The sequence below is a fragment of the Ochotona princeps genome, chromosome 5, assembly GCF_030435755.1.
Source record: "Ochotona princeps isolate mOchPri1 chromosome 5, mOchPri1.hap1, whole genome shotgun sequence".
Taxonomy (NCBI): domain Eukaryota; kingdom Metazoa; phylum Chordata; class Mammalia; order Lagomorpha; family Ochotonidae; genus Ochotona; species Ochotona princeps.
This window is the reverse complement of record NC_080836.1, coordinates 32,656,070-32,681,324: the sequence shown is the minus strand read 5'-3', so window position 1 is coordinate 32,681,324 and position 25,255 is coordinate 32,656,070. Positions and strand designations below refer to the sequence as shown.

General features: G+C 39.4%; 1 pseudogene; it reads left to right on the top strand.

Annotated features, from left to right (window-relative positions):
* Positions 1-21,579, top strand: part of LOC105942238 (RNA-binding protein Raly-like) — a 39,543-nt pseudogene extending 17,964 nt beyond the window's left edge.
* The last annotated feature ends 3,676 nt before the right edge of the window (positions 21,580-25,255 follow it).

The window sequence follows — 25,255 nt, the reverse complement described above, 5'->3', positions numbered from 1 at the left end:
TTCCAACTAATGCACACTGGTAGTCAGCAGTGATGGCTCAAGGACTGCTCGTCCATAGGAGACCCGGATAGCGTTCCAGTGTCCTAGCTCCAGCCTGGTCCAAGCTTTGTTATTGGAGGCATTTGGGGAGTGAAGCAGTGGATGAAAGATTGTCTCTTCCTATCATCTATCCATCTATCCATCCATCAATCTATCTATCTTCTATCTACCATCTATCTTCTGTCTACCATCTATCTCTGTCTCTTTCTGCAATGAATAAAGGAATACATAAAATGGCAAACTTAAGTTAGTATCTCCCTCAGTTTTGTGAGACTTTATAATAAATTGGCAAGTTGGGCAGAAATATGTGTAACGTGGGGACTCATCCACTGTGGGGTGCAGGTTTGTAGGCCTCAGTTCTTAACCTATGGTATCTGCACTAACTCTCATAACTGTGTCCTGTTTGAACTTCAGGACAAAAATCACATCTGGAAAATGGAGAAATTAATAAGAAAACAATCTCCTTACCCCAATGCTAAGTGTCAGAAATGATGGAATAGTAGAAGAAAATGGTTTTTCCTCTTTAGGTCCTTCTGTCTTCTATCCACAAAGGACCAGGTACCCATCTTGTTCTCTTTCCAAACAGTACAACCAGTTCCCCAGATGAACCTAAACCACTGCTTTTCACAGCATGGTCCAAAGAATGTTCATGGTCCATCTGATGATTTGCATGCGCTTTTATACTTTCAGGTAAGAAAATTTTGCAAGCGATGATATTTTTATCTGTATCACAGGAGAGAAATATAAGATTACTCATGACTTTTACAGAAATTCCATTGGGTCCTCTGTGATAAGCAAGCTTAACAACCAATCTCTGACAGGATGGAAGCCTGAGACAATAAGACAACATATGCTTAAGAAATGACTAGCATAGAAGATATGTCATTGTTGGCTTTATAGATAGCATTAAACATTAACGTGAACTTTGCAGAGAAGATGCAAGGGTCTCTTCATGCAATGTCACTTGTAATTCTGTCTTTTGTCTTCTTCAACGTCCTCCATATATGGAGTGCAAAATAGTTGAAGGTGGCTCATTATTGCCCCACAGCAAATATTAACACACCGGGGCTCTGCATGTATGAGAAGAAAAGCCTAGCTTCATGCCACATAAAGTAATTGATGGTAAATGAAGTCAGCTTGATTTAAAAGTCCCCTGTCATTAGTCTTCTTGAATACTGTTAGGCATTTTTGCAAAAGCTTGGACACTTTTTAAGAATGAAGAATTAATTAAACCAACAGAATAAAAGCTACCTGGTAAAAGTTTAAACTGGCACCCATGTGCCTGTGATAAATTTGCCATTAGCCCTCACATACAGCATGACAAAGTATAGCAGTGTTAGTACATTCATTTTCTCCCCAAACATAAGTCACCAATAGAATCTGCTATTAGAAATCATAAACAATACAGTGCAATACAACCAAGAACCAGATTTCTTACTTCTATCTCCACAGTCATTTCTTAATAAAGCTGTTCCCTACTTATTTCAGTAACAGTGTCTGTTTTCTAATCTGTACTGTGCAATTAACACCAACTTCAACCCCACTATGTTCTCTGCACTTTACTCTTTAGCACTTTGTTTACCACCATAAAATATTGTTAATGATCACAGTCTTTCACTAATTGCTATTTGAGGTGATCTTGTTTCTCCAACTAAATTTTAAACTTCTGGTGAACAAAGAGTATCGAAACTAATAGATCTAAGTACCTAACAGCTACACAATTATGTAATCGATAATTAAATTGACTCAAACTTAAGCCATGTATTAAAAATAAGATAAAACTGAATTCTTATTTTTTCCTCTATGGAACATGAAATGATTCATTAGCAGCCCTATTTTTCTTTTAAAGATTCCTTTTATCAAAATGATTAGGGAAGCACAATACTCTGGACCAATGGGGTTATCATAGGAAAAGGAGGCTAAAATCTTAGTTATTTTTAGTGCTAATTTAAGATTTACACTGGATTAATCAGATTACAAAGGAGAGAATCACTCTTCAGCCCCATTTGGAAAAGCTAAATTTAGAACAGGAAGCACACTGGAAAGACAAAGACACAAGAATTGGGTCAAAGGTCTCCCCAAGCAAGAGTCTTCATGACTGTGCTAATGAAACCCTTACTGTCAGTCACTACGTTCAAAGCACAGCATTAGCACCCCACTCAGAGCAGGATGCTGCTCCTATCTGCCCTGTGATTAGAGACAAGATCATTGGATTGCTGCCTGATGACCCTCATTGCTGACTGAAGCTGTCTGGCTCACTTGTCAACATGTGAGGATTCTTTTGTGAATAACCAGAGTTCCTTCCTCCCCTTCCTGTCTGGTTTGCATCACTGACAAATCCCACTTCTCCTCTCTTGAGACAAACATTCTTCCCCCATACTGCCCATTGGGAAGGGTACATTCCAGCCTTCAATAAGCAACAATTGTAAGTGCGTGAGATAAACCATCCAAGAAAGCCACTGGAAGTAGGAAAGGCAGAAACAATTTCTGCTTTCTTACGGAGCAATCCTCCCTGACCATCAGCTAGAAAGGATAATCTGGGACACAGCTTACATTTTCATCCAAATGGAGGAGAGTGTGCAGCAGTCCAATTAGAAGCAACAACAATAAGATATTTTTCTCCCTGGTCCTTTCCACTGGACAGGCTTACATTGGGCTTCCAAGTTCTCTCTCAGCCCAAATTCAGTGAAGTTGTTTTCACCTCTTTGATTGAGCTGGAGCTTTTGGAAGAGCAGTGAAGTAACCCGAAATGAAATTGCCAAAGTTATGGTTCTCAAGTAAATGAGATTTTCTCTAATGCTTACCAACTGTCACCAGATCAGATGGATTTTTCTGCTTCAAGTCCCTTGATGCATTAATTTCTCTACTGTCTTGTGATTTCCCTCTGAAAGTAACCCCAGCAGCCAAAACAACATAAAAAGAAAATGTATGACATAACTGGTACACAAAAGGACAGTTAGAAATACAAAGTGAGGATAGGGCAGAAGAAAGGTCTTTGGACGAACATGTGGTGGCCCAGTTTTCAAGCTGGAGGACAATGCACACATCGCTCTACTCAGACCTATCTCAACATGGCATACTATGATAGGTTTGTGTTGGCTGAACCTAGAAATCCGAAGGGTACTCTTTTCTTGATTCATCTACTATCCTGAATTTTGAAAAACTTTTTAAGGCAGTAAAATTACAATATAAAAAGCAGCTAGGGGTTCCACATTGTAGCATAGCCATAAAGCCACCTCCTGTAATGCCGGCTTTCCCTATGGGCATGGGTTTATGTCTTGGCTGCTCCACTTCTGATCTTGATTACTGCTACTGGCTGGGAAAAGCAGCAAAAGTCAGCCCTGGTACTTGCAGCACTGCTACTCATGTGGGAGACACAGAAGATGTTCCAAGACTCTGGCTCCCAGTTCCAGCCATTGAGGCCATTTGGGGAATAAACCCGTAGATGGAAGAGCTTTCCCTTTCTCTCCATCTCTCCTTGTTTCTCCATAATTCTGACTTTTAAATAAATAAGTAAATCTTTTTTAAAAAATCAGCTGAAAGTGGAACAGTATACTGAGTTAAGGTTTTTTGTTTGTTTGTTTGTTTGTTTGTTTCCCTATAGGGCTTCACCTTCCTTCCCATGACAATGACCCAGAAGAGCCTCCAAAAAGCTATAGGCATGGAGGTACAGAAGTCACCACTCAAAGAATTCTTAGTGATCCTGAACATGGAAGCACCACAATTTAATTTCTCTTACTACAAATACCTGTGACGTAATGTGCAGAATAAGAAGGTGCCTTTTGGTTCTCTCTAATGTATTCTCATGTTTTCTCATCCTTTCTGGTTTCTTAGGCTAAAAATGAGTATCATTTTTATAGATACACATAGATACACATGTCTTGTCACTCACCATCTCACTGCCCTCATCTCCCTTCCTTCAAAGAACATTTCAACAGATGTTTTTGGATGTTTTTCTTTTACACATAAGGCACTGTCCTGTCATAGAAAGATCGATAGCAGCAAGAATACTGGCAACATTAGCAAACACACATATATCATTACCAAAGTGCCAGACATTGTCCTATTCATCTTATGTTTAATGAGTTCCTTTCACCTGTTAAGTCAGCCAATCATCTAAATAATACACTAGGGAAGATAGGATTTTCAGTTCTGACATACAGATGAGGAAACTCAGGCACAGAGAGGTTAGATATTTTGCTCATTGTTACTTGTTTGTGAAGTAGCAGAGATCTGAACCCACATATGCTACAAAAGTAGTCTGTGTTCACAGATCTTTCAAAATCCTTCTGACTTTTAAAACTTAACAAAGGGCTATGAGCAATCTGTATTTGAGAAATACATCTTTCCCTCCAAAGTCATCCATCAAGTATCTTTTTAAGTCATTTTCTGGTGATTGTTTTTTACAAGTTACAAAAACCAAGGATTCAAGGAATTTATTAACAAATAAATTATTAAAACAAAAAAGGTAAGTGCTAGTGTCTGACCCATACCAGTCTCACTACCAAGTGCAGCTCCTTTATACTTCCCTCATGTTGTCAATCTTAGCTGAGACTATGAAGATAGTCAAAGCTGCACATTGGTGCCTCCAAACACTATTAATGCCAGAAGTTCCTTTGTCCAACTTTCTTCTATACTACTTTTTCCCCAGATAATTTTTTTTAGGATTCATTTATTTGTTTTGGAAAGGCAGATCTACAGAGAAGAGAGACAGTGAGAAAGATCCTCCATACACTTGGTTCACTCCCCATGCACCCACAAAACTGGGTCAGACAGAGTTGTACTGATCCAAAGACAAGAGCCAGGTGCAGAGTCTCAAGTCCTTGAGCTGTCCTGTACCATTTTCCCAGGCCACATTCAGGGAGCTGGATGGGAAGTGGAGCAGCCGGGACATGAACTGGTACCCATATGGGATCCTGATACCTGCAAGGGGAGATTAGCCTACTAAGTCATTGCATCAGACTCCCCACCCCCAGATAATTTTATACTTTGCAAAGAATATAAGCAGCATTTCATGTACTGACCACTAGTCATCTAAAGTGTGAAAAGTGAAAGAAGGCAGCTTCTACTGTCTTATTTCAAAAGTCAAGAAAATCATGTTGAGTTTGGTGACTTGGCTGCTCCAAGTTCTGTGGTTCATCCTGAACCTTGAGCTCCAGTCTGTTCAGAAACATCCAGGTGTCTGAATATTTATGATCCCTTTCACTCATCAAAATGCAACACAGAGCTTTGATGACTTGACTGAAGCTTACAGGAACTGACAGAGCCAGGTCCCACCAGGAGAGTTAAGTTAGTTTTGGAAATGGTCAAGAATGATAATTCTGTCTCAGTTTTCGATGTTGTTCTCTTTGCTACCAAAGAAGCAAATTAGCAGTGTAAATAACACACACGAAATTAAAGAACAAAATGCATTTGTCCTCTTCTGGTTTCCTTCCTTGAAATCAGTGGTCCTTTGGAGTGAGGGCTCAGCCACTGGGTGACCTAATCCATAGGTCTGTAAACTCAGAATTGCTTAGTAGTTCCCTGGGAACCCAGCTACACCGTCATGTTTCACCTGGTCACTTTCGTAAGAACTCACAGCACTTGTCACACTTCTGGGTATTGTGAGTGACATCATCACTGGGTTTGCAGATCTTCCCATGGCTATTGCACTGACAAATAAAATCACTAGTAGTACACGCAGAGGTTCAAAAAGTAACATCTTGGGTGGGCAGGGATTCATATGCTGCTTGGGATATTCACATCACGTATCAGAATGCCTAGTTTTGTATCCTGGTTCTGCTTCCAAGTTCAACTTTCTGACAATGTAAATCCTGGAAGAGAGCAGTTGATGGCCTAAATACTTGAGTCTCTCTCACCAGGGCTTTGTCCTGCCTTATCTCTACCTGATATGGGCATTTTGGAAACGAACCTACAAGATCATTCATTCATTTTCTCTGTCTCTCTCATTCCTTCTCTTCCTCACCCCCCTCCCATTTCAAGTGTAATGAAAATCAACCAATCAACCATTTTACTGCCTTTATAAAGACAGATAAAAATGATATTCTTGACAGTTGTCATTAGTGTCTTGTCTAGGCTGGCTATGAAACCATTCAAATTGGGTGTGGGGTTGAACACGACTTTCTACAACTCTCATGTTTTCTATGCATAAACCTCCTGCTGTATATATTCAATGAGTTTCTTAACTATACTACAGTACTCAAAGATATTTGAAACAGACATCCACTGATTTCTCTTGATTTTTGTGAGACCTTGAAGAACTATATCAAAAAACTTGAATTCTCTTTACAATGTAACTTCAGATGTTACAGACCCATCAGATGTATTAGACAGCCACGAAAAGAAGCAAATTATAACAAGTATGGGAAACAGGCATCTGATTCAGTGGCTAACATGCCTTGTGAGATACCAGCATCCCCTACCTTGCATTGCCTACATCCTACCTCAGAGCACCTGGGTTCAAGTTCTAGTTTCACTTTTGATTCCAGCCTTCTATTGACACACACCTCTAGAGACAGTATGTGATAGTTCAAGCAGTGAACTACCACCCACGTAGGAGACCTGGAATGAGTTCCCAATTCCCAGACATTTGGAAAATGAATTCACAAGTGGGACGTCTCAGTGCTTGTCTATCTCTCTGTTTCTCCATTTCTCTTTCTATCTTTCTGGTTCTCAAATGATAAAATAACAGATAAGCAAAGTATCGAAACTTTCAAAGAAAAGTGAAAAGAAAGAAGTTATAAAAGAAACTGAACTCTAAGAGAAAAGACATGTTGAGGAAGCTTACACTTTAGATCTGTGTGGGGATTAAAGTACTCACATGTTCACTTAGACATAATCCATCATGATCCCAAAATGTATGGAAGCCTTGCAAATGGGAAAGACAGAGAGCAGAGGACCCGTAACTCTGACATCAGAAATAGTTATAACAGAATTGATCATACTTCCTTTGCAAATAGTAGGGGAGGGAAGCAATGGCGACCAGTGGGTTACAGAAGGTCAGGATCTATGTGAATAGACACCATGGGGCAGCCTGAAGCTCTGCCATCCTGACGGCAGGCTGAGCATGGCCCATGGAAGGGCCAGTTGGCTACAGCTTGATCTGCTTCCTGTGATTTTGCAAGTAGGCGTGCTGGCAGTGATCCAGGTAGTCACAGGGAAGTGTCCAGTGGGTGAACAAGTGATAGAAGAGAGATGAAAGTGGAGACAGAAGCAGAGAAGCTACAAAGTGACATAGTTTGAGGCAGCATCCCAATTGGGACTTTTCCAGGGTAGTAAATATTTTGGAGTCCCTAATTCCAAAAGAAGAATTAAAGAAGGAGACAAGGACATTAAGGCTCGCCTGCAAGCATGTCTACCATCCTTACTCTCATTGAATAGAGGATCACAGAAGGAGGCCAGACTTACTGAGTCAGGTAGGGTCTTTTGGAGTATTGAGATTCAAGCCATTGCTAAAAATACAATACACATGACTGTGTTTACATTGGAACTTACAAAATATGTAACATTGGAATTGTAGTCTTAAGGAGGTTTCAATCTCTGTTATTTGGAGAGGAATGCCCATCATATGTTTCTTTGAGGGCATCTTAAGTTCTTATTCTTCCATCTCTCCTAACTCAATATTTATTGAATATGTATTATATGTAGGAAATGTTGAGAATATAAAAAAAAATGTTCTAGTAAAAATGGTATTATCTATGACCTTAACAACCTCACAGCTGTGTCATTGACCTTCTAACAATAAATGTGTTGTTAAGTGGTAAGTGCCCCAAAACAGATACCAAATGTAGGTAGACACACACAAAAAAAGGCTATGGAAAGTTGAAGCAAGCACAATAGATGAACTCCACGTGCCTGTTTTTATTATTATCTGAAAGGTAAAGCTACAGAGAAAGAGAAGGAAGAAGAGAGAGGGAGAAAAACTGTTCTATAAACTGGTTCACTGGTTCTTTGGTTCACAGCCACAACTGTGGAGCTGAACCAGGCCAAATCCAGGAAGTTCATCTAGGTCTCCCATGTGCTTGACAGTTGCTCAGATATTTGAGCCATTTTCAGTTGCTTTCCCGGGCGCATTAGTAGGGAGCTGAATTGGAATTGCAGGAGCTACAACTCAAACCAGGGTCCATCCGGGATGCTGGCATTGCAGGCAGTGGCTTAACTTATTATGGCTCAATGATGGCCCCGAGATCCACAAGCCTTATTAAGTGAGTTGGCTCAGACAACAAATGGAAGACAGGACATTGAGTCTGGAGGGACAAGATTAAGTGCCATCTCTCAGGCTCCTTCTTCCTGGTCTGTATTCTGAGCGTTTAGTTCCTCTGTACCAAATCCTCTCTGATTTTCTCCCTGATTTTTATATATAAAGAGTTTGTGCCAGCAGGGATTATGAAGACAGGAGAAAGAGAGAAAGAGATGTCTATTCCCTCATCTCTCTCTCTGCCCAGTTAGGCAGTAGCTGTGCTCCTCTATGGAAGATCACAAAGTGTTTCCAAGTTCCAGCAGGAGAGAGGAACACTTATTCAAAAGAGATACGTACAGCAGCTTACTGCTTGCTGGTTCTGTGGTATACACCTTCCTTACTGGCTTTGTTTTGACCCTTGTCTACAGAGGAGACCCTTCATTTACCTGTGTTCTCTCACTTTTCAGAGTTACCATCTGCTCCCCACCAAGCCTCTGCAGGATGTTGCTTCTAAGCATCATCATGTATGCATAGGAGATGTGAGCTAACACAGCTCATTTAGAGAACTGCTGGAAGCAGAATTCAAGATATAGAAACAGGAGCTCCCACTGGAAAAGATGTAAAGGACCAAGTCACATGGAACCTCCAGTATTACCTGTAAGAGATTTCCCCAAAGTCTCTGCTAATACTACTTGGGGCTATGCATTCAACTTTTCTGGTGATTTCCTCGAAGCTACTTAGAATTTTGTATTATCTATGACTTTGCAGGAAATTTCTCAATCTCTTAGTGACAGGATAAGCCTTTGAAATAAATGAGGTGAGACATTGCAGAATACCCTTTGTGTTATCAGGAGAACACCAATTAGCAATGAAAATACAAAGTAGAGTTGAAAAAATATGTTTCCTCCATCAATGTGGACATATCTTAAAGTACTCATTTACTGGTGGACAATGCAGAAATGACTGATCCCCAGAATTAAGCATACATGTTGTCCTTCACTTAATCTTTAGCCTAATCAACCACTGAATAATCTTGGGAATGTAAGCCAGGTAAGAGAGTCATTGCAAGCCCAGTAACTGATCTCAGAATGCATATTCTTTCCCAATCTCAGAGCCTCATACTAGCTGAGATCAGAAGGAAAAAACAAGGGGAAAAGAAAGCAATTTTGAGTTTAGCACATTTAATAAAATACCACACATAATGATGTTCTCCATCCAGTCCTGCATGGACAGATATATTAGGTGAACTAACCTATACCCATTCCCAATCTTTTTTCCCCTTGTCAACCTTTACTATGAACCGTAGAAACTTAAATATTCATTTCACCCATTTTCTTCACAGAATGGTCATGTGATTCAGGCCAATGAATTCTAAGTGCAAATCTGCTATGGGTTTCTGGGAAACCTTTTCTTTTCCGGTATACAGAACAATCAGAATTAGCATCATCATGTTCCCTTTTCGTCCTAACTTACACAGCTCAGTTCTCAGGAGCAGCAGCAGCCATCTTTAAGCAGAGATATCAATGAGGAAAGAGAGGACACAAAGCAATCAGGTCCAACATGGCAGTTGCTGAAAACGAAAGGGACAATAGCAATGAACCCGCTCTTCTTATGTCAGATGCTATTTAGGCTATTTTTACTGCATGTTCTGCACTTACAGGTAAATACATTCTTGACTAACACAGAGAAGTTACTGAAAGGTCACTGATAGTCTATGTCTATCATTTACTTATTAGAATCAGGGATTTTATATTTTATTTTGATAATTTTATGTTAATGTAATTTTAATGCAAAGAAAACAGGTTCAATGCAGCTCAGAATACAATTCTAGTGCTTTCTAAACATAATAGTACATCTCATTACTAAAGAGCTGAATACATTTTCCAGGATGATCTTGGTGTGTCTTGCCACAAAAATTAATATTCCTATCTGAATTGGCATTCATTTGACAGGAACAATGTTCTCTTCCTTTGTGGTCCAACACAGATTCCATAGTGATCATCAAAATAATTTTCTAAAAGACCTTTCCTTGAACTCCCAATAAAACAGCTAAAAATATCTTGGCAGTATGTTTTCACTTTCTACTTTTGTCTATACCTACAGTGCCATGATACACTTAAATAACAGAACTTGTAACTGTTACTAAAGCACTATGAGGGGAGGGGAGATTGAGGAGGAAGGAAGGAGGAGAGGTGGGAATCCCTATACCTACAAAATTGTGTCATGGAAAATAATAATAATGTTTTTTCTTCTTTAACCCCTTATTATTCTGTCATACTCAGTGGACAAAACTTAAACCATAAGAGAAATTCATTCATCACTTTCCTGTGGGCACCTAAGCTGTTAAATACTACAGACTGGTTTCACACTAAGTCACTAATTAAAAATTGCAAAAGAACCCTCAGCTCTGTCCAAAAATCAAGCCAGGTATCTCTAGGGCTTACTTCTCCAATTTTTTTCTTTTGTCAAATTTCCATTCAATCTTCTCCTTCCTCACTCTCATAGATTACTAATACACTAGACACTAGCAGTGTCAGTTACACATCTCGGGCTCCCCTTCCCTCATAACTGGAGAAACACCACTTCTTTAAAGAAGGGGGTGGAGTCCCACATACTCTCCCTCTTGCTACTCAGAGGGCTGTGGGTCCAACAGCATTCACAACAACTGATAAACAGCTAACATGTCAAGCCACAGTCCCCAAAATGCCTGCAGAATGTGACTCTTCCATTTAACACATGCCCCTTGAGTTCATGCACTTCCAACCACAATCATTTGAAAAGTACTACTCCTGAAGAACTTTACATTGGTCCTTCTCATTCTCATTCTCCTACATCTCTATCTGCTTTTTTTTTCTGTTGATAACAATGGCTCATTCTTATCAGTAACTGACACTATTTAATATTTTCTGAGAAAATCAAAATCCTCCCACACTCACATTGTTCTCCAATGACTATTCTCTTTCCCTAAATCCCTTTCACAAATTCCTGACAGTCATCATGCATGTATTAAAGCCCCAATTTATCTTCTATCAATTAATAATCTACCTGGTATGTGTAACCTCTCTTTCGCCAAATGACTCTTGGTCAGTGGGGTTCAGAACAGGCTATTCTAAAATAAATATGAGTATTTTGGGATGAAGAAAGTTGAGAAACTACAGAAGCGGGAAAGTCACTTCTAACATCCCCTTCCTTTCCTGAAACATCCTAAGATCCTCACCAGCACCTGTATCTTCGGAGACTCATGAAAGAATCTGTAAAAGAGGCCTCCCTCAATTCCACCCAATATGTTGCTATCAGACCAAACAAATCATGTTCATCAATTCTATTTCTGCACAACTGTCCACTCTGTCAACTTTCTCTGCTTTGTATCTTCTTTTCTGAAGATTCCCCTGTCTTAAGAAACTTACATGAAATAACTTGATTTGCTTCCTTCTCATTAATCTTTTTCCATAGTGTCTCAGTCACAAACCTGGGGAAGGGTGAAGGGAAGCTACTATTTTATCTTGTGTATGAGTATGTTTTTACACCAACCATTACTTAAATAAAATGAAACAGTTCATCCTAGAATTTTGAAATCTGGATGGATGAAAGTTAGACAAAAATGTCTTCATAGTTCTTAAAAGTTGTCTTGCTCGAAGGTAAAAAAAAAACTGTTCTAATCTCTAGAGGAAGACAAAAGTTGGTTTGTTTTTAATGTTTTGTTTTGATTGTTAAGAAAACTTTTAGAAGGGCCCATTTACTTGTACAGAAATAAAGTTGTTACCAATTCCCCCCGCCCTTGGAGGTGGTACATAAACTTTGAAATCCTCACTAACCTATACATAAATGTTTGAGGCTGGATGCTCAAGGCTCAAAATAATATGAACCATTGAGTATAATTCAAGCAGTGAGATGTCTGCAAATATTATTGTTTTTTCCCTTTCTATGGGTTAGAAAGCGAGTGTTTAAGCTATTGCACTTTGTCTGCCATGTCTCCTGTTCTGCAGAAAGCCTGAGTGCATCTTTTCAAGTAAAAATTCATGGAGGTATCATTGAAGCAATGCAAAATTCATCTCCATTTTACATGTGAAAAAAAACTAAGATACTGAGTGTCTAAGTAACTTCCAAAATGGGATACAGCTACTTAGCAGCAAAACCCGAATTCAAACGAAATTCTAAGCAGCATTAAGCATTATAGGTTAAGTAGTGATCATCATCTCTTGCTAGACTTTCACAGAAACAACTAAATAGGACTGGACTGGACTGGTTCTGTCCTGAGCAATGTTTTATTGAAGGCTGAATACATTGTTGGTCAATATGTACTGAGACGTTAGCCTGTTGGTTCAGTGAGAAAAGTAGACCCTAAAACTTTTATGGGTGTAGTAGAAGTTCCTTACAAGGAGAAGGCATTTTCAACATTCACTGTCTTGAGTTGCTTTTATAATTGGACAAGAATGTTGAAAAGATAGCCCTGAGACTGGAGGAACCAGAAATAGCATCCTTTCCATGGGCCTTGGTTCTAAGGATAGACATGCTTGGAGAAACTGGAACAACCTAGCTCCTGGCTCTGTGGTCAAGCTGGGAATCAAGCAGGAAGGATCTGGCCCAGGAGCTATGAATTTGTCAGCCTAAACAGTTGTGAAGTAAACTCTGCTCTCAGTTGTTGTGCTCCAACTAAGAGAGGTTGTGATTCATTAATCGATCATCCATAAGAGACTAACTGCATGTAAACAACTGAGATTGTTTAGTGTTCCTTTTATCACTGCTATTGCTACATCCCATAAGTAACAATGTTTACTGTTTACTGTAATTTCTTTAGCACCACATGAGTCATGTCCTGGCAGCATCTATTCCTACATGAAGGTCATTGATATTCTTTTCACCACTCTAACAACACATTGGTATTTTTGTTGCATGTTCGTTAACTTCACATTGATGAACGTTTTATTTTTCTCCCTCTTGTGAACTGTGTACACTCGCTCTGTATTTCAGGGAATGCATAATGGAAGTGTAGCGGAAACTGATATGTTCAGAGGTGGAGAGAGACAGCAGTATGCCTCTACACATACAAAACAAGGATGGACTCCCAGTGAAATGGTTGAAGATGTCCTGACAATAAGATGCTGGACTATCCAACATTGTCCATGCCTACGTTGTTGGGAGACACTTCAATGGCAGCATGATGGACTTATAGATGTTCAGGAAAGACACCCATTATAAAAATAAAGGGGAAATGAGTGGGAGGGAGGGAACATGGGGAGGAAGGATGGGAAATTCCAGTGCCTATTAAAATGTGTCATAAAACAAAATAAAAAAAGATTTTCTCTTACTTAAGAAGCAGTCCTAGAGTGAAGATGATGCAGCAGACTGACGGAGACATTGTTCTGGCAAAAAAAAAAAAAAAAAAAAAGCATTGCTTTTGAAACAAGCAAAGATCCAGTACATTCTGGAAAATACATGATAGATTAATAGAAGCACCCAATGTTTTGGGTTTCTGGAAAGTAGAGAAATGTATCTTAGAACTGATACCCTAAGATCCATGACTAAAGATGAGGTCATACCCTTTAGTCCAAAGGTGGGAAAAGACTATTTGTAGGCTGGCATTTGGAATATAAGGCAGAGATTTTCAGTTTGTCCTGTCCTATTCCCTGTAAATTTACTTTCTATCCAGGGGGCCAATAGTTTCAATTAATCTTAGTCCTAGGCCAAAAGTGCCCACATTCACTGAAGCAGATTGTTGGGGTTCTATACATGATCAAACTGATGTACATGTTTAAATGTAATGCCAAAGAGGCCAAAAAGAAAGAAAGAAAGAAACATGTTGGTGATGATACTGAGATATAATCTGACTCCAGAAGTCTTTAATAAAACCAAGTCACTGTATCACTATATCCCTGGCTCAACTACCTGACTATTTAAGATAAATATCTGGAATCAAGGCTTATTTCAAAAACCATTAGCAATTTGTTGTCAAGCATGTAAGTGTCTTTGTTTCAAAAGCTCTTAAAAATAGGAAATGGTGTGCAAACAGGGAGGGATCCACAAACAGCATGCGAGAATTATTTGGAATATATTGCAACTAATTATCACAAGACCCTGTACTTAGGATAGTAGCCTGTGGTGAATCCCATGGGCACAGTACCATGGAATTCTTCTGGTACATCAGGATCACATCACAGAAGAATGGTCCCCATAACTTCAGCTAAAGGACCTAAAGAAAACTACAGTGTGTTTTCCTTGTTTCCAGTCATCCTCCTCCTTCTTTGGCAAGACCCTTTCCCACAGCCATTTTTCAGAATGCTGGGATCAGTTCTGATGAGCTCCTCTATCAACTGATAAAGCATCTAGCAATGGGAAAAGAGCAAGAAGTCTTGAAGAGACGAGGAGTGTGCATGAAGCTATGGAAGTGAAAGATAATAGGGAAAGTGTAGTTGTTGATTTCTTACCCGACATTACTTGGGATTAATCAGTTCTATAACAAATCACCAAAACAATTATTTCATCATAATCCCTGTTATATTATTTCCTAAGTGCCTCATCTTTCCCTTTCAAGAGCTGGGGTACTGTATCATTTGGTTTTAAAAACATACTAATAAATACCATATATTGCAAACTTATTTTCATCAACCATGTCTTGAAATAGCTGTTTACTATTTTTGGATAAAAGAATTAAATACACAAACACTATATTTAATAAACATTAAATCTATAGCTTATTCTGGTGAGAGTTGGGAAGCTCCAAATTTATCATGTTTACAGTCTCTGCTGTTGAAAAAAAAATTCTGCATGAAGAAAGTAAGTTACATGAGGTTACAAGCCTGGTTTTCCTTCTATTAAGTAGTGTGGTACACTGGAAATGAAAAAAAGAGAAGGAATTTGGGAGGACTTACAATATGTTTCCACATTTTCTTCCTTACTGAATTCAGTATTCAAATGCCAAATTTGACATGAGGTGTCAGAGGCTACTAGATGTGTTTGCAGAAAAAGGAAAAAAGAGCAGTGGTTAAAAAAAAAAAAGTGTTAGATTTTTTTTCACTTTCTAGAGTACCCATTTTTTTCCTTCATCAGTTGCTGTCTCCCTACCACCTATAGGAAATTGTGGGGTCATTCTTGTTTTCTGCCTCTTCCATTGGCTTGTCTTTGATAACCTTTTGTCGGAACATTTCCATTCATCTTACATGGCAACTGGCTGGTAAGACCTTTGATATGTCAAACCCCATCTGGTTTATAAAAAGTGTCTCCCAACTGGTCATCTATGCTCCAATATTTTTGCACCAATATTTGCTATGTGTGCTATTAAATTAGCACCACTTTGTTATTTATTTCTCTCCTACTGCTCAAATCCTACCACTATACTTCAGACTCTTGTTTCTGGAATTCAAATTTGAATTATGTTTCTATGCTGCTCTTCTTTAATTCTGCTTCAAAGTGTTCCAAATGTTTCCTCTACCTTTACGTCAGTCATCTGACTCCATTAACCCCTTTCTCTACTTGATATGTTAGACTTTTGGCATGAGGAGCCAGTGGTGGTGGTGGCAGTTGATTTGTATAATGTTCTATAAAATATCAAGAGAGATCTTCTGGATTATCTTCTGCCATAGTCCTGTTGCCAGACTCTGATCTATTACAGCTCCCTACACCAGGTGATTGGAAACCACTTTTGATCTTATTGCCTGATGCAGCCCAAAGGATATATTCATCAAATACATAGGCACATATCAAGTGGCTCTGTTTGATATGTTCTAGAAAGGATGCTCGTCCAGCTACATGAGTGAAGCTACCACTTGCCTTCATTTATGGTGGCCTACCATCATTTATCATGGTTCACTGGAATTTTTTACCAGCTAGATTGGAGAATTAATTTTTTCCCACTTTACTGAGAGAGAGACAGAGAGAGAGAGAGATTGAAGTCAGGAGGTGGAACTCAATCTGTGTCTCCCATATGACTTGCACCTGCTGGCTCATAGGATTCACAAGCTGTATTAAAAGTGAAGTAGCCAGGACTCAATTCAGGCACTCTGGTAAGGAACTTGACCCCTGTACCAACATCTTCCCCAAACTGATGTATTAAATGGAAGAAACCAATATAGGCAACATTTACAGATCCCTGAGTATATGCTCTGGCTCAAGCTTGTCTGCAAGATCTTTGAAATATCTTTGGAGATAATAGAAATGAAAAATTGTTCTCCTTTCAATTACCAAAAGTTGGAGACTTGGATCTACATTGATGGCTTGCTCTGGAAAAACCACCACAATCAACCACTGATCCATGTAAACGATAAACTGTATATTGCTAAAGCATTCAAAAATTTCCTAAATTGGGAACAGAGATTGCTGAAGATGTGAATGGCCATGACCTCAAATTGCAAAACAAGCATAGTACAGTCAAGTATTATGTACTTCCTCATGACTCACTGCTATTCATGCTGTCAACTTCAGAAGTAATTTGTCACTTTTGGACCAGTCTGAATATAACTTGACCTTGGCCAATGATGTCCTTCCAACACATGTCTTGGACTCAGGACAAAGACATGCATGTACTTTGGTATCATTTTTCTGGTGGAGATCAAAAGGTAGAGTTGGGACTTTCCCTGGAGGACTGATGGCTTCCCATTCTCAATCATCATAGGAAGTGTCTGCTCCCAGAACAGTATAGATTAGAGATAGGCATTTAAGTAACATATACTTTGGGAAGATAAGTACATAAACAAACAGCTATTAAAATAAGTAATTATAAGCAATAGCAGAACTGGATTATCATTATTTTCATCATAAATTTAGTTGCCTAAACTTGTTTAGTCTGAAATCCTATGACCCAATTCCACAGAGAAAAAAAAAACATATAATCTACATGAAGGACCTTCCTAGCTATAAAGAGACTGCTTTATTCTGAATAAGAGTTTCCAAGTTGGTAGAAAGAATCCTAAGTTGAAACAAGTTAGAGACTAGGATGAAGAGCCCAGTCAAAGGGAGAAAAACAAAAGCAGTAATTGTTTTTACTCTCAAAATCTTTCATGAAGAAGGCCAATCTAAACAACAGTGAAGTATGTGTATTGATGCAGCTGGAGGCTCTTGCAGGTGTTACATGGCAAGTTATTATCTGGCCAGCTCAGGGTACTTCTTCAAGGGAAGGTCTGTATCTGATGCTTTCCCACTCCTGCTGCTCAAAACATTCACACGGAGCCTGCACTAGTTATCAGATTTCCATTACCACATCATCAAAATGCGTACATTTTCCTCCACAATCTGTAATAATTTTACTTTTTCAATTTTTATTAATTACTGTTCATATTTATGGTCTTCACTGTGATAGTTCATCACATGTACATATTGATCAAAGAAGGATGATCAACATTTCACCTTCTTCAATATTACCTTAAGGTTGGAGGCTTGGAGTTTCTCTAATATATACTAGGGTGTTGTGAACTATAGTCTCCCACTGTGTGATGGAAGCAGGGACCTTATTCCTTAAATCTGACTTTGATTTGTTACCCATCATTTATCTATTTTGGTTATCTTTAAAAAAAACAGCTTTCCATTTTCTTGATCAGTTATGATTGTTTTTGGTTTAGATTTTATTGATCTCTGTTCTGATTCTTATATTTCTTGCCCCATAATTTCAGGTTTCTTCTTGCCTTGACTTGTATTTTAGTTTTCTTTTTTAATTATGTATTTTTATTTGAAAGGTAGATTTTGACAGAGAAGGAGAGACAGAGAGAGAGAGAGAGAGAGAGAGAGAGAGAGAGAGATCTTTCATCTGATGCATCATTCCCCAAATAGCTGCAATGGCAGAGGTGGAGCTAATCTGAAGCCAGGAGCTTCTTCTCAGCCTCCCACATAGATGCAGAGTCTTAAGGCCTTGGGCCATCCTCTAATGGTTTCTCGGGCCATAATCAGGGAGCTATACTGGAATTGGTAAGCCAGGACACCAAACAGCACTATATGGGATGCCATTGCCTGCAGGCCAAGGTTTAGCCTGATGTGCCACCATGCCAGCCCCCCACCATTAGCACTCTATGAAAGCTTTGTTATTCTGGTTACTCTGTCTATGGTGAGTCCCAGGCCTCTCCATTTATACATCTTGGATCTCTCCAGGGAATCTGATTTTGCAACATTATTTGATTCCAAGGCAAATAAATCCACTAGTACTGCTTAGGAAACCAACACCTCCTACAGTGACATAATCACCCCTAACTTTAGGGCAGGGACTCTCGGAAAACACTTGGTTTTGTTCTCCCACCACTGAACAGATCCTAATTGATGCCAGGTCTGTAATAACATAAAATAATTGTATTAGTCCAATATTCAGACCACAAAAGCCTGCTAAACATTACACCTGGGGATTGTTACTTTCATTCCACAAATGTGTCTCTCTTTGCCTTTGCTCTTGTTGCTGCCAAATGTTACTCTCCCGTCCAAAGCTAATGGATGATGGTTCCATTTCATCTACTCTCAGCAGCTGTGGCCATCATCTAAATGAATACATGAATTGAATTAAAGTGCAATGAGTGTCCACAGTGTCCTGAACTATATTAAAATTGAGGATTGATGGCCCTGAGGAATAAGTTCCTATTTTCTTTGAAGCTCAAAATCTGTGCAAAGAATAGATTAAAATTGTCTAGTATGTAGTTCACCTTCCCACTGTGAACTAGAAAGATGACTAATTCATAAAAATATTTTACTTTGGTTTCAAGATTTGCTTGTGTACAAAACTGTACAGGTGTGGATGGAATGTTGGAGAATTCATAAAACCTCAATCAAAGCAGCAGTCACTATGTGATACTCAGACTCCGTCAGGAAACGTTCAGTATTTGCTTCATAGTTTATTTCAGATTGAAGAGGGTTATCTGTGTCAGGGTAAGAGGACCCACAGGACATAGAAGCCATGCTCTCGGGGTCTTACAGAGATGGGAGTGACTGGACTCTTTCCTAAGGCAGCAGTATGATCAAGGAAAGTAAGAGCCCAAGTGTAAAATCCCAGACAGTGCCAGCAAAAGTCATTACCAGTATGAGATTGAGACGTGATTAGCAGGTGCATGTTAACTAGAGTCAGCTGATGCCAGAAAACTGTCAATGGCTCAGCTAGGAAGGAGGGATACTGCCACTGCTGGAGCCATGAAGTTGAAAACAAAGGGAGAGGAGAAGATTTACACTGAGCACTCTCCTCTGGCCCTTCAATCAGGAAAATCCAACGAAATCCCCAAGGACAGTGCAGCCTACGTGATGTAGCCTGTAGGCGCCATGCCAAAATGGAATGAGAATGAATGTGGAGAAAGGCCAGCATCAAGGACCAGCATCATCATTACCTGGATCGAGGCAAAATACTCTATTGAGTTCTTTTCTTGCTCTAAGACATACTTACCAAAATGCTTTCCTGAAGAGGCCACTAGATTGGCGAGTGGTAGGAAAGAATTACATGTGCCTAAATTCATTTTGGAAGAACTGGATGGGGCCCAGCATTGTGTCATAGAGGGGAAAGCCACCATCCATGACACCAGCATCCCATATGGGGGCCGGTTCATATTCCAGCTGCTCCACTTCTGATCCATCTCTCTGTTAATGACTTGGGAAATGTTGCAGAGAACAGCTCAAGTGCTGTGGATCCCTGGCATTCACTGGAAAGACCTGGATAAAGATCCTGGCTCCTGATATGACCCAGTCTAGCCCTGGCCACTGCAGACATCTGAAGAGTGACCCAGCAGATGTAAGATCTTTTTTTGTCTCTTTCTCTCTTTCCATAACTCCTTCAAATAAAAGAAAATTTTTTAAATTTAATTGGATTAAAATATCAAATTCTGAATCAACACCTTAATAAGTCTCATTACTCCAGGAATTATTAAAGCTACAATATTTGCACAATATTTTTTTTCAGCCAATGACTGGGGAAAACTACAAAGAACACAGCCCTGGCCAGGTGTTAGGAATACTGTGGTGAATTGGACAGAGGTCTATACCTACAGTATAATCATCCCTAATTATGGGGCTACATTCTGAGAAAAGTATCACTATAACATCAGAACGTATGCACAGAAATCAGGATGTTATGGCTTACTACACACCTAGGCTATGTGATCTAGCCACCACAATACAAGGCACATCATTGGCCAAAACATTGTTAGCAGCATATGACTGTGCTTACAAACAAGTAAGGTGTCAACAGCCAAAAAGCAAATTAAGTACAGTGTTTGTGATGAATCTTCAAGATAGAAATAAAATCCTGCTATTTTGCTTTGGAGATCTTTGCTTCTGAAAAACAGTTTGAGCAACCTTCTGGAAAGAGCACTCTACACTTCTCTCAATGAATGGCTATGTATTTTGATCTGAAACTTACATAATTAGCTGCTGATTACCTAGTTTTTGAAGACAGCTTTTCACTCTGGTGACCCTGGATAGTTTCATCCAAGAATAAATATTTCTGATATTTATGCAAATGGGCAATGACAGAGTAACATAAGAAAAGGGAAGTACTATTTTAGCAAGCTAGCATTTTTTCATACAACAGACTTTTTTTGGGGGAATCTGTCCATAAGCAAGATGATTCTTTAACTGAAATGACCATTGGGCTGGACATAAGGGAAGAAGATAAACTTGCTTACCAGGTTTTAACATTCACAGTGGGTAGAAAAGCTGATAAAAGAGGAGAAATTCTGTTTGGAAGGTGCAGGTGAGGATAATTTATTCAAAATACACACTTCCCTGAATTTCTGCTACCAAGTTTTCTTGTTTTAACAGAAAAATGCGTGCCCAGTGATTGCAGTTGCTATGTGTTGCACCTCCACCTCAGTTGTCCCAGCTTACTCAAGGGGCTAACAAGAGCCGCATCTGCCATATACATACAGTGGCTATAGCTTTTATTACTACTGGGATGACTTCTACAACAGGCTCTTTGACTACCAACACTGCCTATTGCCAGTGTGCATGCCCAGGGCAATCCCAGTGAAGCGACGCCAGATCACAGTCCTTTTGGTCCAGTGTGTTAAAACCACTATACCTGTGAAGCTCTTTGTCTACTCCACAGCCATTGCCACCAGCTCAGCCAGGATCAAGTTAAAGAGCAGTGAACTACAGACCATAAAGACAGAGCTAATGCAGATCAAGCCCACCATCAATGCCCTGCTGGGACACTTAGAGCAGATTGTGGAGGAGAAAAAGGCCAACTCACATGGCAAGAAGAAGGGCAGCAAGCAGCACTGACAGATAGTGGCAGCAGTAGCAGCAGCCAGCCGCTGGTCGCCCAAGAGGACCCAACTTCTGTGGTGGGGACACCTTAGAGAGAAACCCAGGTTCAGGATGCCAGTGATGAGGAGAGATTGCTGATGCCTAGTGAGAAAGGGCTGGAGTACAACCAGGACACAGACGCAGAAGACACAGCCTTGCAGTAAACAGTCTGACAGGAACAATGACTACCAGCAGAAAAAGGGAATCACTGACCCAGACCCCAAGCCAGGCACCCATTCCTGAATGCCAAACCCCAGCAGGTACCAGAGGAAAGCTGGCAGCAGGCACCTCCATCCCCACACACATGCCAGCCATGTCCTCTGCAAGTGCAGCCCCATGCCTTCCCCATTCCTCCTCCCAGTCAGCACTGCGCAGGCCAGAGTGAAGAGCACAGAAGTTTCCCCACACTCTGTCTCCCCTCCCCAAGACACTTCCAGCCTTGGGACTCTCCTGTTGGTTTGGAGGTGGGGGAGTCCCAGGGAGAGGATCCTGACAATAAAGACATTGGATCCAAACCAACAGGAAAAAAAATTACGTGACCCCAACTGTTGTGAGGGTAGTCTGCTAATGACGTCCCGCTGCTCCTTCCGAGCCCCACCCCTTACTTGCACTCCTGAGTGATTTGTGCCAGAGATCCTGTAAATTAAGCCAAGGTCAACTTCATCTAAACCATTCTGCAGCCTCTCTCTTGTTTCCCTCAGCCAGTCATGAACTCATCCTAAATAGCCTTTCCAGAGTTGTGATTCTGTAGCTTCATAGAAAACTGGGAATCAGAAGGAATCTGGAAGAAATCACCCAAGTTGATGGCAGAGGAGGAAAGATACCATCAGCCTCTGTAGTGCTCTTTCCACCAATCTTCCCTTTGTGCCCCTCTGAGAACTACCTGTATTAGCTCATTTAGAAGTCTTCATTTTCAGAAAGGATGTATGTGTAGAAAAGCTCATTGAGTTAACTCTTTGTAATTCATATGCAGAAGATGATAAGCTTTTATAGTCATCAATCTCAATGATCCTCTGTTCAGCATTGATCCAAACAACAGCAATGAATATCTAGGAAAAAACCTAAACATGTGAGTTTACAAAACCAGCACTCCAGTAAGATCTTTAAAATGAGAGCAAAGGATACAATTCTTAGAGAACTTTTGCCATTTGATGGGAATGGTTAAACATAACATTGAATATTATGGTTTTTACTACACTGTCATTTATCTTTATTTATCTTTACAGTAAACCTTTGGCCTGAATAAAATATTGGGAACTCTATTTTATCAATAAAGAAATTGAAGTCCAGGAATATTAAGGGTCTTGTTCAATGTCTAACAGTTACTAAGTTGTATCATGAAGGCTTGATAGCTTTCTAATTGGCAAGTTTAGAACTTTTCTACTTCATTGTCTATTTTACCTACTTCTTCACATTTTATTATTTCTGAAATTATTAGACTTTTAACATTAATTTATGGCCTAGTCATCATAGAACTCTATAGTGCCATTTATATTCTAAAACATAGTGTCTTCTAGAATTTGTTAGATGACAAAACAAGCTACAAAATTAAACTTTTATTCCATTTCTATAAAGGTGATATATAAGAATTTTATTTTCTGCCACATGTTATAAATTTGACCTGTGGTCTATAAAACTTACATCCATTGATTTCTTGAAAAACTGTATATTCCATACAATGAGGGTTTGGTTTTTGGAAGGACCAAATAGTACATCATTACTGATTATTGTCTTTCCTTAAAAGCTATTGAGAATGTGGATCCTCTCCTAAATGGGCAGTCAGATGTAACACTTTAATTCATTTTGAAAATTCATACTGTGCCTTAGCCAAATACAACATAGTCTACTTTCAAAATATCAATGTATTTTTTCAGTCATAGTAAATGCCAAGTAAGAAAATATTACTCCAAGCATTAGCTCTTATAGTGGCTCTGTCTTCATGGGAGAGAATAGACGCTGTCTTCCCTCCAGGGCTTAAAAGAATATACCAGTATCTCCTTGAGTTTGTGCTTTCCAAAATTACAAAGGGAAATACTGGCAAGCCAGAAGGAAAATACAAAGTCACTGGGGGGCACAAGTTCATCTTAGAAAACATCATGCCAAATGCTTTATGCACCTATTTCTAACTCTAGGCATGCATCAAACAGCAGACCAAATTTCATGTAATTGCCATATTCTAAGGGTTTCAGAGGGAAATTAGCAAACATAAATGGGAAACTCAAGTAACCTCAGGGTCACACTAAAACAGTTCTGGACTTGGGTTGCAAATTTAAAATTGGTGAGAATGAGTAAACAGTAAGGCCATCGGGGTGAACTGAGCAGCCGCCATTATAATTAAAGACCCACATGCAGTCAAATAACATCATCTACCACCCTGGGAGGGAACAATACTTACCTACGCGGGAGAATTTCTGAACTTCAGGTGCTTATAAGTCTTTAACATACAATTCTGTCTTTAAGAAGGCCAAATTGCTACAGTATTGTTGATGAACTGATTACTATGGGAAGTAATTTTAATTACTTTTTAGTCTTTAATAACATGTTATCAAAGGTTTCCTTTAAACAACATCCCATGCCTATCAAGGAGCTTCAGGCACCACATCTGTGTACAGTCACCTCTAATAAGGCTAAAGAAACTTAACTCCACAAGCTCCAAACAAGCATAACTTGTAAGTTGATCAAACTAATCAGAGCCAGAGATCTGATCATTAGATTCTTGAGAGGTACAATCTTCTTTGGAAGGTTGTTGTAATAACAAGATGAAACAAGATCTAATAGGAAACAAAAAGCACATGAGGAAGTAGCTGGACTCATGAAGATGGCAGAAAGAATATTTGATGAAAAGTGTGAATAGAAGTAAAACACAGAACCAATTACAGGAAAATAAAATCTTTAAGTTTAAATTATCGGATGAAAGTGGCTGACAGACATTAGTATTCAGCTTTGATTTAGATTAGAATTTTGTTTGCCTGGGAGTTTTAGCTTTATCTGCATAACTGATTCTGATTCCATCTGCCTGTTTTTAGTGGTAACAGATCAGACAGCTGAGCCTTTTTATGAATTCCTGCAGAACCTTATTTAGAACTCAAGATTGGGCTTGGCACGATGGCTCAATTGTCTATCCTCTTCTTGCAAATGCTGAGGTCCCATACAGACACCATTTCGTGTACCAGCTGCTCCACTTCCCATCCAGCTGTCCTGCTGGTAACCTGGGAGAGAGGCTGAGGATGGCCCAGGGCCTGGCAATCCTGCACCCACATGAGAGACTCAAACGAGGCTCCCCTGATGCTGGCTTCAGATCAGCTCAGCTACAGCCATCGTGGCTATTTGGGGAGTGAACCAGCAGATGGAAGATCTCCTTGTCTCTCCTTCTCCCTGTAAATCTGTCTTAACAATAAACATAAGAGACAGCTTATAACATTTTTTCATGAGACAGTCTATGACATGTTTCTGCTAAGATGCCCCAAATGCAAGGTCAACAACCACCTTCCTACACAGTAGGTTCTGCAACTTTTAATTTCTGCCAAAATCTTCTATGGCTCTTTAAATTAAGGCTTTAAAGAATAATAATGCTCTACCATTCTAGTTCTAGAGAAATGCATTTTATTCTTTTATAGGTAGCCAAAACCAACAATAAAAATAGGAAATGACTCATTTCAGAAAAGTAAAGCTAGGTCATTTGTATTTGTCTTCTTATTTTCAATGATTGATGGGTACCCTTTATTTTAAAAGAATATCTTTTTTGTTTGTTGAAGTTAATTTTATATGTTCCAGATGTAATGCTTTATTTTCAATTAATCTAAGACCTGAAAACATTAATTATTCCAGCCTCAAGTCAAA